The following is a 14,102-nucleotide window of genomic DNA, read 5'->3' on the forward strand; positions in this document are numbered from 1 at the left end:
GCTGTTCCGCCAAGTCCGGAACCTCCGGCTCCTGTGGTTCAGGCTGTCCCTCTCCGTACTCGTTATGGTCGCGAAATCCGGCTCCCTGCTAGGTTCCGCACCTCGGGTTCTGGGGGGGGTCATGTAGCGACCATAGAGAATGGTCCAGGTCGTCGAACCCTCGGATTGGCCAGCGAGGTCACGTGGGAACGCGACCATGGGGATTGGTCCAGGGAGCGACATCGCTGATTGGCCAGCGATGTCATGTGCGCGTTTGGCGCCCGATTTAGTTGGTTCGGCAAAGTCTTCAAGGAAGACAGTAAGTTTGTGATGGTTGTCCTTTACCTTGTTGTGTAACTCTGTATTCGAATATTGCGGCTGCAATAAACTTCTTCTACAACCAACAAGTTTCGGACTCGCCATAATATCTTTATTGTCATTGTACAGGGGTACAACGAGATTGGGGATGCGCCTCCCATACGATGCAATAAATTAATTAGCTAGTCAGTATTAATTTAAACAACCCAATGAAACAAATTATAACATATAACATATAACAACTACAGCATGGAAACAGGCCTGTCCGGCCCTACCAGTCCACGCCGACCATTCTCCCTGACCTAGTCTCATCTACCTGCACTCAGACCATAACCCTCCAATCCCCTCCTATCCATATACCTATCCAATTTACTCTTAAATAATAAAATCGAGCCAGCCTCCACCACTTCCACCGGAAGCCCATTCCATACAGCCACAACCCTCTGAGTAAAGAAGTTCCCCCTCATGTTAGAACAGTTTTAAAACAGAATAAAGTGCAAGTAGATCTGTGCCGGTTCACTGTGTGATGTGACCATCTGGCTCAGCAGGACCGGTTCATAGCAGCTATGGCCCTGGGGATGAAGCTGTTCCTGAGTCTGGAGGTGCGGGTGTAGAAGGCCTTGTATCGTCTGCCCAACGGTAGAAGTTCGAACAGACTGTTGCAGGGGTGTGAAGAGTCTTTGTGGATGCTGGTGGCTTTTCTGAGGCATCGTGTGTTGTAGATGCCCTCCAAGGCTGGTAGCTGTGTTCCGATGGTCCGTGTGGATGGCTTGATTGTAATCATGCATTGTCCTTCTGCTGACTGGACAGCATGCACCACAAACAGCTTTTAACCGTACCTCGGTACACGTGACGATAAACTAAACTAAAACTAAAAACCAAAACTATGTTTTTCACTTTATCTCGGTACATGTGACAATAATAAAACCATACTAATACATTCCGCAGTTGCCGTCTATCACGGCACAAGAAAGCCAAGCACAATGTACTGAACATCGCAACCACAGTATAGGCCAGTTGTCATCTCGTAACAGCCTGCTGCCAACGAGATGGATTATGGAAGATTCTTCTCAAATCTGATTCTCCTCAGAGATATGTCACCATTCTCCAACTGACGTAACGGTAGAGCTGCTGCCTTACGGCATCAGAGACACAAGGAAGGTCGATTCTAACTGCGGGTGCTGTCTGTACAGAGTTTGTACGTTCTCCCCGTGACCTCCGTGTGTTTTCCCCGGGTGCTCCGGTTACCTCGCACACTCCAAAGACGTACAGGTTCGTAGTTTAATTGGCTTTGATAAAATTGTAAATTGTTCCTAGTGTGTGTAGGATAGTGTAAGTGTGCGGGGATCAGCACGGTGGCGCAGCGGTAGGGTTGCTGCCTTACAGCGAAAGCAGCGCCGGAGACTCAGGTTCGATCCTGACTACGGGTGCTGTCTGTACGGAGTTTGTACGTTCTCCCCGTGACCTGCGTGGGTTTTCTCCGAGATCTTCGGTTTCCTCCCACACACCAAAGACGTACAGGTTTGTAGGTTAATTGGCTGGGCAAAGGATAGGTGGGTGTAGGATAGTGTTAATGTGCGGGGATCACTGGGCGGCCGAAGGGCCTGTTTCTGCGCTGTATCTCTAAAACTATACTCAATTAAAAAACTAAACTCCACAAACACATACAGGTTTGTGAGTTAATTGACTTTGGTTAAAAAAAATTGTAAAGATCAGGCAGCAGATCTGGAAAAAAGGAATAGGTGAGATAATAGACAATAGGTGCAGGAGTAGGCCATTCGGCCCTTCGAGCCAGCACCATCATTCAATGTGATCATGGCTGATCATTCTCAATCAGTACCCCGTTCCTGCCTTCTCCCCATACCCCCTGACTTCGCTATCCTTAAGAGCTCTATCCAGCTCTCTCTTGAATGCATTCAGAGAATTGGCCTCCACTGCCTTCTGAGGCAGAAAGTTTCCACAGATTTACAACTCTCTGACTGAAAAAGTTTTTCCTCATCTCCGTGAGGTTTAGGGTCGAGTCCCTTCTTCAGTGAAACAAGAGATATGAAAAGGTTCAGAGAACAAATGAATGAAAGATAAGCAAAAGGACAAATAAAAGCCAGCAACGATGATCAAGGAAAGGTAGTCCATTGTTGGCTGTGGGGAACGTGATAATGAGTTTTACAAAGAGTGAAACTCAGCAGGACGACATTGAAACTAGCATGACTACGAGGGTGGGGGAGGGAGGGAGAAAGAGGGGATGTAAGAGTTACTTGAAGTTAGAGAAGTCAACATTAATACCGCTGGGTTGTAAGCTGCTGAAGCGAAATATCAGGTACTGTTCTGCCAATTTGTGTTTGGCCCCACTATGACAGTGGAGGAGGCCCCAGCCTCTGATATGTGTTAGAGACAAAGATAACAATAGACAATAGACAAAAGGGGCTGGAGGAGGCCATTCGGCACTTCGAGCCAGCACCGTGATTCAATGTAATCATGGCTGATCATTCAGTACCCCGTTCCTGCCTTCTCCCCATACCCCCTGACTCCGCTATCCTTAAGAGCTCTATCTAGCTCTCTCTTGAATGCATTCAGAGAATTGGCCTCCACTGCCTTCTGAGGCAGAGAATTCCACAGATTCACAACTCTCTGACTGAAAAAGTTTTTCCTCATCTCGGTTCTAAATGGCCTACCCCTTATTCTTAAACTGTGGCCCCTGGTTCTGGACTCCCCCAACATTGGGAACATGTTTCCTGCCTCTAACGTGTCCAACCCCTTAATAATCTTATACATTTCGATAAGATCTCCTCTCATCCTTCTAAATTCCAGTGTATACAAGCCTAGTCGCTCCAGTCTTTCATCATATGATAGTCCCGCCATTCCGGGAATTAACCTAGTAAACCTATGCTACACGCCCTCAATAGCAAGAATATCCTTCCTCAAATTTGGAGACCAAAATTGCACACAGTACTCCAGGTGTGGTCTCACTAGGGCCCTGTACAACTGCAGAAGGACCTCTTTGCTCCTATACTCAACTCCTCTTGTTATGAAGGCCAACATTCCATTGGCTTTCTTCACTGCCTGCTGTACCTGCATGCTTCCTTTCAGTCACTGAAACCTTCAGCAGAACCTCAAAACCCTGCTGGAGTTACCCCTGGAATCCTCCAAATTCACCCAGCAGGTTAAAAGGACCATTGTCAGGATCCTATCTGAACCCTGATCCCACTTAACCAGGTGCAGTGGGTGGACTGCATTGTTTAAATAGTTGACACTGGATTCCTCAAATACTCTGCTCAGATCTTAATGATGAGAGGAGATTTTCAGGAGGCAGAGGAAGTGGTTGTGGTGTCTCCCGGCTCCTGGACTCCTGTACACCTCAGAGATGCGGACTACCTACAGCAAACAAAACGCAAAGTGCTGGAGTAACTCAGCGGGTCATGATGCATCTGTGGAGAACATGGAATAGACGACGTTTTAGGTCGGGAGTCGGGACCCTTCTTCAAGAATAAGGGGTAGGCCAGTCAGAAATGAGATGAGGAAAAACTTTTTCAGTCAGAGTTGTGAATCTGTGGAATTCTCTGCCTCAGAAGGCAGTGGAGGCCAATTCTCTGAATGCATTCAAGAGAGAGCTAGATAGAGCTCTTAATGATAGCGGAGTCAGGGGGTATGGGGAGAAGGCAGGAACGGGGTACTGATTGAGAATGATCAGCCATGATCACATTGAATGGCGGTGCTGGCTCGAAGGGCCGAATGGCCTCCTCCTGCACCTATTTTCTATTGTCTATTGTCTATTCAGATTGATCGTAGTTGTGGAGGGGAGCAAGCTGGAAGAGAAGTGGTGGCGTGACAAAGCCTGGCAAGTGATAGCTAAGCTTTTGCTTAGCTTTTTTAGTGGACAAAAGCCAGAATGAGAAGAAGACAAAAAGCTGTAATAGGAGAGAGCGAGAGCATAGGGGGACCTGCTTTGACGAGAGCGAAGAGGGCCGCTGAGAGCAACTCGGAGATTGAAGGGGCACCCACTGGGGGCCACCTGCTGCCATGTACCATGCTCTCTGCTGTGAGAAGAAGATAAGGCTACTCGGTGAACGTTTTGTAACTTTGTCGGTGGCAGAAACTTGTTGTGTGCTTGCCTCGGTGAGGTCTGCTGTATGATTCACTGGATTGTATGCAAAAGAAAGAATTTTGCTGTACCTAGGTACATGTTGCAATAGAGTATCATTGAATTGAATTGAGAGGAGGTGTGAGATGCAAAGCCGGAGGATTTAGGTGGAACGGTACAGGGGGACAGGAGAGGAAAAAGGCAAAACCAATACCCCCAAGTCTATGTAGTTCAGAGTTTATTTGAAGGTTGTTGTGTTTAATAGTCTGTGTAAGAAAGAACTGCAGATGATGGTTTAAATTGAAGGTAGATACAAAATGCTGGAGTATCTTAGCGGGACAGGCAGCATCTCTGGAGAGAAGGAATGGGTGACGTTTCGGGTTGAGACCCTTCTTCAGACTGATGTCAGGGGAGTGGGCGGGACAGAGATGGAATGTAGTCGGAGACAGTAAGACTGGTGGAAGAACTGGGAAGGGGGAGGGGATGGAGAGAGAGGGAAAGCAAGGGCTATTTGAAGTACCCAAGCGAAATATGAGGTGCTGTTCCTGCAATTTGCGCTGGGCCTCACTCTGGCAATGGAGGATGTCAAGGACGGAAAGGTCAGATTGGGAATGGGAAGGGGAGTTAAAGTGCTGAGCAACCGGGAGATCAGATATGTTAAGGCGGACTGAACGGAGGTGTTCAGCGAAACGATCGCCGATCCTGCTCTTGGTCTCGCCATTATTGTTTAATAGTCTGATGGCTGTCGGGAAGAAGCTATTCCTGAACCTCGATATTACACTTTCCAGGCTCCTATTTCTTCCCGATGAGAGTGAAATGAGTGTGTGGCCAGGGTGGTGTGGGTCTCTGATGATGCTGGCTGCCTTTTTGAGGCAGCGACTCCTGTAATTCCCTTCGATGGTGGGGAGGTGAGTACCTGTGAAGGACTGGGCAGTGTTCACCACTTTTTGCCGTCTTTTTTGCACTTGGGCATTCGAGTTGCTGAACCAGGCCGTGATTCAGTCAGTCAATATCCTCTCAACTATACACCTGTCGAAGTTCAAGAGAGTACACAAGGCCTGGTGGGTGTATGGAACATGCTGCCAGAGGAGGTAGTTGAGGCAGGGACTGTCCCAACATTTAAGAAGCAGTTAGACAGGTACATGGATAGGACAGGTTTGGAGGGATATGGACCAAATGCAGGCAGGTGGGACTAGTGTAGCTGGGACATGTTGGCCAGTGTGGGCAGGTTGGGCCAAAGGGCCTGTTTCCACACAGTAACACTCTAAGACTATGACTCTCTCGTGCACTCTGACGTACCGAATCTGATTGAGCTTCATGGGTTTGGGGAAGACAGACGAGCATGTTTTGTTTTGGTCAACTGCCCTCCCTCTAGCCCTATCAACAATCTTGCTATTACAGTTGACACATGCTAAAGAGGAATCCCCCAGCTGTGATATCTGTTCGCGAGCACAGCTGTCTATAGATCCCTATAAAGAAGTTGCTGATGCGGAAAATGAGACGCACATGTGCTGCTCACTGTATTCTATCCATTGAGGCAATCTCTACAGATCCCTGGAGAAAGCAGGCAGATGCAGCAAGCATTGCTTGCCTAATCTGGCTTAACCTGGCGACTGAGAGCAGTGAAGGAAGAGACACTTCAACAAATGGCCATCAGATGGCCTGAGGCTCGTCAAATTTGTTCGGACCAGGAGATGTAACGCAGAAGGATTACAGTGAAAAGAATGACCTGAGAATTCAATGTGACCTCCGGTGTACATTGAGTCAAAAACAAAGCGCTGGAGGACGTCAGGCAGCCTCTGCGGAAGAACATTCACTTACAGCTCACAGATAGACACAAAAAGCTGGTGTAACTCAGTGGGACAGGTAGCATTTCCGGAGAGAAGGAATGGGTGACGTTTCGGGTCGAGACCCTTCTTTAGACCCCGTGTATACAGGACAAGTTGACGAGCGTGGAAACAGGCCCTTCGCCCCTCCGAGTCCATGCTGACCAGCAATCACCCATACATTAGTTCAATCTTAGGGACAATGTGCATAGGCCAATAAACTCCAAACCCACACGCCTTCGGAATGTGGGAGGGAACTGGAGCATCCAGTGGAAACCCACCTGGTCACAGGGAGAACGCGCAAACTCCACACAGAGGAGCACCTGTAGTCAGGATTGAACCCAGGTAGCAACTCTACCACTGCGCCACCATGCCGCCATTTGCTGCCCAGATGGCCAGTCCTTCGATGTTTACGTTCTCATAATTGTTTCTAACGCCGTAATCTTGCACAATCCTCTAAGCAGTCAGGGTGAAACAGTAAGAGCTGCTGCCTCATAGTGCCAGTGACCCAGGTTCGATCCTGACCTCAGGTAATGTCTGTGTGGAGTTTTCACGTTCTCCCTGTGACCGTGTGGGTTTCCTCCAGGTGCTCCAGTTTCCTCCCACATCCTTAAGGTTTGTAGGTTAATTGATCTCTGCAAATTGGCCCTGGTGTGTAGGGAGTGGATGAGAAAGTGGGATGAAATAGAACCAGTGTGAATGTGTTATGGATGGTTGGCGTTGATGTGGAGGGCCAAAGAGACTGTTTCCATTCTGTATATTTAAACTACACAAATCCTAGCCTGCCCTGTAAATTAATTGCCTCCCCATGCCAATTTTTATTCCTTTTAATTTAACCCTCTCCAAAAGCAATCACATCACTCCGATTCTTCCTGGCTCTCACACTGTGTCACTCCGAGTCCTCCCAAACAAGACTGCCCTGGCAGATCCATTGTTTCTACCTGTTCCTGCCCCACCAGACTCATCTCCAAATGCTGCGATTCTACCTTGTTCCCCTTTGTCTCGTCCCTTTCAACCTCTGTCCGAGACACCTCACATGCTCTTCAACACCTCCATCCCCCACCGGGAAGGTCTCAGGGGCCTCTGATTCTTCTTGGAACAGAGACCCAAACAGTTCCCACTACTAACACTCTCCTCTGTCTGGTTGAACATGTCCTCATCTTCAACAACTTCCCTTTTGAATCCTCTCACTTCCTTCAAGTCAAAGCTGTAACCATGGGCACTTAGATCTTCCTGTCTTTTTGATGGTTCAGAACACTCCTTGTTCCAAATATAGGCAATGCTAAACATTGTTGCCAATCATATGCTACATGCATAACTTTTTTTCCTGCGATATTGAAGACTGCATCGGGGCTGGCTCCTGTACCCATTCAGAATTTCATCAACTTTGCCACTAACTTCTAGGCTTCCTTCAAATTCAAAAGTGTGCAGTTCCTTATGTTTCCCACTCCAAATTTGCCATGTAGAAACAAAGAACCGGTTTAAGTGCAGAGATCCGGGTTTGATCCCAACTACGATGCTTTCTGTGTGGCCTTTGCAGGTTCTCTCTGGGACCGCGTGGATTTCCTCTGGGAGCTCCGGTTTCCTCCCATATCCCAAAGACATGTAAGTTTGTAGATTAATTGACTTTGGTAAATTGTTCCTATTAGAATTGAACCAGTGTATGGGTGATTGCTGGTCAGTGTGGACCTGGTGTGGCGAAGGGCCTGTTTCCACACTATGTTTAAAGTCTAAAGTATAAAATCAGGCAGCATCTTTGGAGAACATTTTGACATTAGGTGACATTTTGGGTTGAGACCCTTCTTTAAATGCCAATCTGGTCTGAAGAATGATCTTGACTCTAAATGTCACTCTCTATGTTCTCCAGAGATGCTGCCTGACCTGCTGAGTCCCTCCATCAATTTCAAGTCAAGTCAAGTCAAGTCAAGTTTATTTGTCACATACACATACAAGATGTGCAGTGAAATGAAAGTGGCAATGCCTGCGGATAAAAATTAAAATTAATACAGAAAAAAAATGTAGTCCCTGGAGATATAATAGTTAACAGTCCTGATGGCCTGTGGGAAGAAACTCTGTCTCATCCTCTCCGTTTTCACAGCGTGACAGCGGAGGCATTTGCCTGACCGTAGCAGCTGGAACAGTCCGTTGCTGGGGTGGTAGGGGTCCCCCATAATGTTGCTGGCTCTGGATCTGCACCTCCTGATGTGTAGGTCCTGCAGGGGGGCGAGTGTAGTTCCCATGGTGCGTTCTGCCGAACGCACTACTCTCCGCAGAGCCTTCCTGTCCTGGGCAGAGCTGTTCCCAAACCAGATTGAGATGTTCCCGGACAAGATGCTTTCTACGGGCCCAGAGTAGAAGCATTGAAGGATTTTAGATTTAGATTTAGAGATACAGCGTGGAAACAGGCCCTTCGGCCCACCGAATCCGCGCCGCCCAGCGAACCCCCTACACACACTAGGGACAATTTTTACATTTTACCCAGCCAATTAACCTACATACCTGTACGTCTTTGGAATGTGGGAGGAAACCGAAGATCTCGGAGAAAACCCACGCAGGTCACGGGGAGAACGTACAAACTCCGTACAGACAGCACCCGTAGTCAGGATCGAACCTGAGTCTCCGGTGCTGCATTCGCTGTAAGGCAGCAACTCTACAGCTGTGCCACCGTGCGGATCCTCAGAGACACTCTGAATTTCCTCAGCTGTGGTAAAAATAATAATAATAATAATAATACATTTTATTTATATAGCGCTTTTCATATACTCAAAGACGCTTTACAGAGATTTTGAGAACATAGGGAAATTAATAAATAGATAAATAAGTAAATAAATAAATGAACAGAGAAAGGAGACAGTAGGTGAGGTGACCTGCGCCCTTTTCCTTGGATGATCAGCCATGATCACAATGAATGGCGGTGCTGCTCGAAGGGCCGAATGGCCTCCTCCTGCACCTATTGTTCCTATGTTTGGCTCTTGGTTCACTCCGTCTGTGAATCCGTTCCGTGTTTTCCCAGGTCCAAATCCGAGTTGCAGCCCGGGTTTTATCCTCGCTCCGGTTGGGGTTTGAGGTGACTCCGTCGCGGGTTTTGCCCCGCCCGGCAGTCAGTCAGTCCGCTCCGATCGTTGGTGGGCGCCGCGCCGCGCCGGGTTTTGGGCCGCCCGGCAGTCAGTCAGTCCGCTCCGAGCGTTGGTGGGCCCCGCGCCGGGTTTTGCCCGCCGCCTCGCCAGTGCATCAGTCCTTCGCCTCGGGGACTGCGCGGATCCGGGAGCGGAGAGAGCGGAGCGGGGGGATCGGGCCCTAGAGCGGCCCCGCAGCCTGACCCAAGCCGTGCAGAGCTGACCCGGCCTGGCCCCGCTTGGCCTGGCCTGGCCCCGGCCCTTGCCCCGCCTGCGGCCTCGGGCCTCGCCGCCGCTGTCGGACGGACGAAGCTGTCGGTGGAGAGTGAGATAGATGGCCGCCATCCCCCGGTGAGAGCGGCCCGCCGTCCCCCGAGCCCTCAGCACAGCCTGGACCCCCGGTAGGTAAGGTAAGCTCAGCCCAGCCGCCGCTCTGTGTCGCCCCGGGGCCCGGCTGACGGGAGCAATCCCTTTGTTCGAGGCCGGGCCCGGCCCGGGGTTGTTGGGGAGAAGGTGGAGAGATGTCGGGCCTGACCCCCCCGCGACCGGGCAGGGGGCTCGATTAGTGGGCTGCCCGGGTGACAGGTGGTAGGGAGGGGGGTGGTTGGGTCGAGAGGCTCCGGGCCGGATCTCAGCACCTCGGAGCCGGCACATGGTGAGAGGGGGGCAGGACGAGGATGCTCGGGGTCAGGGTTACCCTCCCCTCCCCAAATAAACCTCAGCCCCCTCCCCATCCCAAATAAACAGCCCCCTCCCCTCTCCTCCCCCCTATCCCAAATAAACCTCAGCCCCCTCCCCCCTATCCCAAATAAACCTCAGCCCCTATCCCAAATAAACCTCAACCCCCTCCCCCCTCCCCATCCCAAATAAACAGCCCCCTCCCCTCCCCCTATCCCAAATAAACCTCAGCCCCCTCCCCCCTATCCCAAATAAACCTCAGCCCCCTATCCCAAATAAACCTCAGCCCCCTCCCCTCCCCCCATCCCAAATAAACCTCAGCCCCCTCCCCCCTCCCCATCCCAAATAAACCTCAGCCCCCTCCCCATCCCAAATAAACCTCAGACCCCCCTTCCCTCCCCTGCTTGGCTTTGGCTGAGAGTATCGCCATCGAAGAGCGAGCAGAGAGGGAGGCATTGTTGTGGTGCCCGAGCCCCCAACGCTGGCAGCCTCACAAGCAGACAGAGTCCCTTCTGTTAAAACTGAGTCTCGTTTATTGTCTGTTTACTTATCCCTCCTCCCCTCTTTCCATGTTGTTCGGTGCCTTGGTGCACTTGGCTCAGACTCTTGCAGCACCCTCTGAGTCAGATGATTGTGATTCAAACCTTGCTCCAGAGACCAGCGCAGACCGTCCAGTGTGGATTTTATTAAGAGAGTTGGACAGAATGTTGAGTGGTGGAGATGAGTGTTGGAAGGTGAATCTTTTCCCCCTGATCACCGTGGTTTGTTTTGTAAACCGATCAGCATATGTTCTATAAGAAAATAACTGCAGATGCTGGTACAAATCGAAGGTGTTTATTCACAAAATGCTGGAGTAACTCAGCAGGTCAGGCAGCATCTCGGGAGAGAAGGAATGGGTGACGTTTCGGGTCGAGACCCTTCAGACTGAGGATATGTTCTGGTCTGGGCTTCCTCAGTCTGAAGAAGGGTCTCGACCCGAAACGTCACCCATTCCTTCTCTCCTGATGCTGCCTGACCTGCTGAGTTACTCCAGCATTTTGTGAATAAATACCTTCGATTTGTACCAGCATCTGCAGTTATTTTCTTATACTAGCATATGTTCTGGTGTTGCCCATCTCTTGCTGGTTCTCTTATTTGGGGTTTCCTCATCCGAACTGCATATGCCTTTCCAAAAGTCTTTCAAAGGGCACGAATGTATTTGTTTTGTAAACCGATCCATTTCATGGTTTGGAATTTTGTTTTTAGAAACGGGGTTACGGGTCAAGTTAAAGATTTTTGGGTGTTAGGAATATTGGGGGATGTGCCTCAGTACTAGATTGTGATGCGTACTGTCAACTGTAGCTTGGTAATCGCACCCAGACCGCTGTATAAACAAGTTCTATTTCAGAGACTCCAGCACAGAATCTCCAGCGCGCTGTTACAAAGACGTTGTCTTTCAGATGGGATTTAAACCAAGGCTCCACCTGCCTGTTAGGTGGATGTAAAAAAAATCTCACAGCATTATTTTGAAGGCTAGGGGAATTCTGACCTCTTGGCATATCATTATCGCTAGTGCAACACCCACAAAATTAGTTGCTGTTGCCACGTCTAAAAGTACTTTATGACTAAGGTGACCTGAGATTTTAAGTGGTGCTATCAAAATGCAAGCTTATTTTTAATGCAACATTTCCTGACCTGAGTGTCTCTAAATGCATGTGGGACTGTGTTCAAAATGTTGTTGTACGTGGAGTATAATTGAGAAAAGCATTTGTTAAATCATTTAAGGATTGGTGTTAGGAGTGCCAGGGTAGTCTTGTTGGTGGCAGATTGGATCTGCATGGATTTGCCTTGCATTGTGGATGTCATGCAGGACCTGAATGATCCCATAAATCTGCCCACTGGGCAGCTGTGACATGAGGCAGCCTCGGCACTTGCCACTTGTTCAGTGTTTTTTAAAAATCTGGATTAAATTAAGAGCTTGTCCTGTTGGCACCAGTTATCGTGTTGTAACTGATCTGGTAGTGTTCCATTGATGATCAAAGATGAGGAACGTTTGCTTATTGCATGTGTAGGAGGGAATTGCAGATGCTGGTTTACACCGAAGATAGACATAAAATGCTGGAATAACTCAGCGGGACATGCAGCATTTCTGGAGAGAATGAGTGGGTGATGTTTCGGATCGAGACCCTCTCCTCTGAAGAAGGGTCTCGACCCAAAACGCCACCCAAGCCTGATGAGTTTGAAGAAGGGTCTCGACTCGAAACGTCGCCCATTCCTTCCATCTGGCGTTTCCGCCTGTCCCGCTGAGTTACTGCAGCATTTTGTGTCGATCTTTAATTGCTTATTGAAGTTTGTTAACAAATGCACATATTATGCTCTATTTTAGTGTTTGGAATATCAACATGGAAAATGGGAGTTTCAGTTGTCTGTTGCTGCATATTACATCTGGAGGTTTTCATGCAGTCGGTGTGTTTTGTTATGTTTACTGGTGGTGATTTGTCACTTGGTGAGCTTGGTTTGATTGTCAAGGTCATTGATTCACCATTGTTGGTCTCATCATAGGTCAGATACATGGCTGATACCACTTGAAAGCATTTGCAGCGACTGATGGCTGGGACTGTCTGTGTGACTTTGTTAGCGTGGTGCCGGCTGGATTACTGAGAAGAGTTGTCAAATATGTATCAGGCAATCTGAGCTGCTCTGGGAGGCCATGTGCCTGGTATTGGCAGTGATTTCTTCTAAAGCCAAATATCCAGTGAAGGATCATGGAACACAAGTACAATATGATGGCAAAAAAGCAACAGTACATAGAACAGTATGGCACAAGAACTGGCCCTTCGGCCCATAATGTCTGTGCCGAACATGATACCAAGACCATCATTTTTATGCACATGAACCATATCCATTCGTTCTCTGCATATCCATATGCCTTTCCAAAAGTCTTTCAAATGGCACGAATGTATTTGCTTTAACTACCAACCCTGGCACTCACTCACCACCCTCTGTGCAAAGGAAACTTTCCCTGCATATCTCCTTTAAACTTTTCCCCTTTCACCGTATAGCTATGCACTCTAGTATTTGATCTTTCCACCCTGGAAAAAGATTCTACCCTATTCTGACCATCTGCCCCATTTATACCCCTCATAATGTTACTATCAGGTCTCCCCACAACCTCTGGGATTCAAGAGAAAACAATTCAAGTCTGTCTGACCTCTCCTTGTCGCTAGTACCCCTTAGACAATAGGTGCAGGAGTAGGCCATTCGGCCTACGAGCCAGCACCGTCATTCAATGTGATCATGGCTGATCATTCACAATTAGTACCCCATTCCTGCCTTCTCCCCATCCCCCTATCCTTAAGAGCTCTATCTAGCTCTCTCTTAAAAGCATCCAGAGAATTGGCCTCCACTGCCTTCGGAGGCAGAGAATTCCACAGATTTACAACTCAATGACTGAAAAAGATTTTCCTCATCTCCGTTCTAAATGGCCTACCCTTTATTCTTAAACTGTGTCCAATCCCTTAATAATCTTATATATTTCAATAAGATCCCCTCTCATCCTTCTATATTGCAGCATATACAAGCCTAGTCGCTCCTGTCTTTTAACATACGACAGTCCCGCCATTCCGGGAATTAACCCAGTGAACCTACGCTGCACGCCCTCAATAGCAAGAATGTCCTTCCTAAAATTTGGAGACCAAAACTGCACACAGTACTCCAGGTTTGGTCTCACCAGGGCCCTGTTACAACTGCAGAAGGCTTTCTTGGCTCCTATACTCAACTCCTCTTGTCATAAAGGCCAACATGCCATTAGCTTTCTTCACTGCCTGCTGTACCTGCATGCTAACCTTAAGTGACTCATGCACAAGGACACCCAGATCTCTTTGTACTTCCCCATTTCCTAACTTGACACCATTCAGATAATAATCTGCCTTCCTGTTCTTACCACCAAAGTGGATAACCTCACACTTATCCACATTAAACTGCGCACTCACACAACCTGTCCAAGTCACCCTGCATCCTCATAGCATCCTCCTCACAGTTCACACTGCCACCCAGCTTTGTGTCATCCACAAATTTGTTAATGTTAATTTTAATCCCTTCATCTAAGTCATTAATGTATATCGTAAA

At 48.5% G+C, this 14,102-nt stretch overlaps 1 protein-coding gene across 6 annotated transcripts in view; it reads left to right on the forward strand.

Annotated features, from left to right (window-relative positions):
* Nucleotides 1–9,404: 9,404 nt before the first annotated feature.
* znf609b (zinc finger protein 609b) overlaps nucleotides 9,405–14,102 on the forward strand; it is a 196,536-nt gene continuing 191,838 nt past the window's right edge. For 2 of the 6 annotated variants that reach the window (XM_078430043.1, XM_078430049.1), the window contains exon 1: nucleotides 9,405–9,727. The gene's annotated coding sequence lies outside the window, so the exon portion shown is untranslated. Of the gene's footprint in view, nucleotides 9,728–10,700; nucleotides 10,730–14,102 lie in introns of those variants that run through there. The other 4 variants (XM_078430045.1, XM_078430046.1, XM_078430048.1 and 1 more) reach the window with 4 other exon arrangements.

Source organism: Rhinoraja longicauda, chromosome 38, assembly GCF_053455715.1.
Source record: "Rhinoraja longicauda isolate Sanriku21f chromosome 38, sRhiLon1.1, whole genome shotgun sequence".
Lineage (NCBI taxonomy): Eukaryota > Metazoa > Chordata > Chondrichthyes > Rajiformes > Arhynchobatidae > Rhinoraja > Rhinoraja longicauda.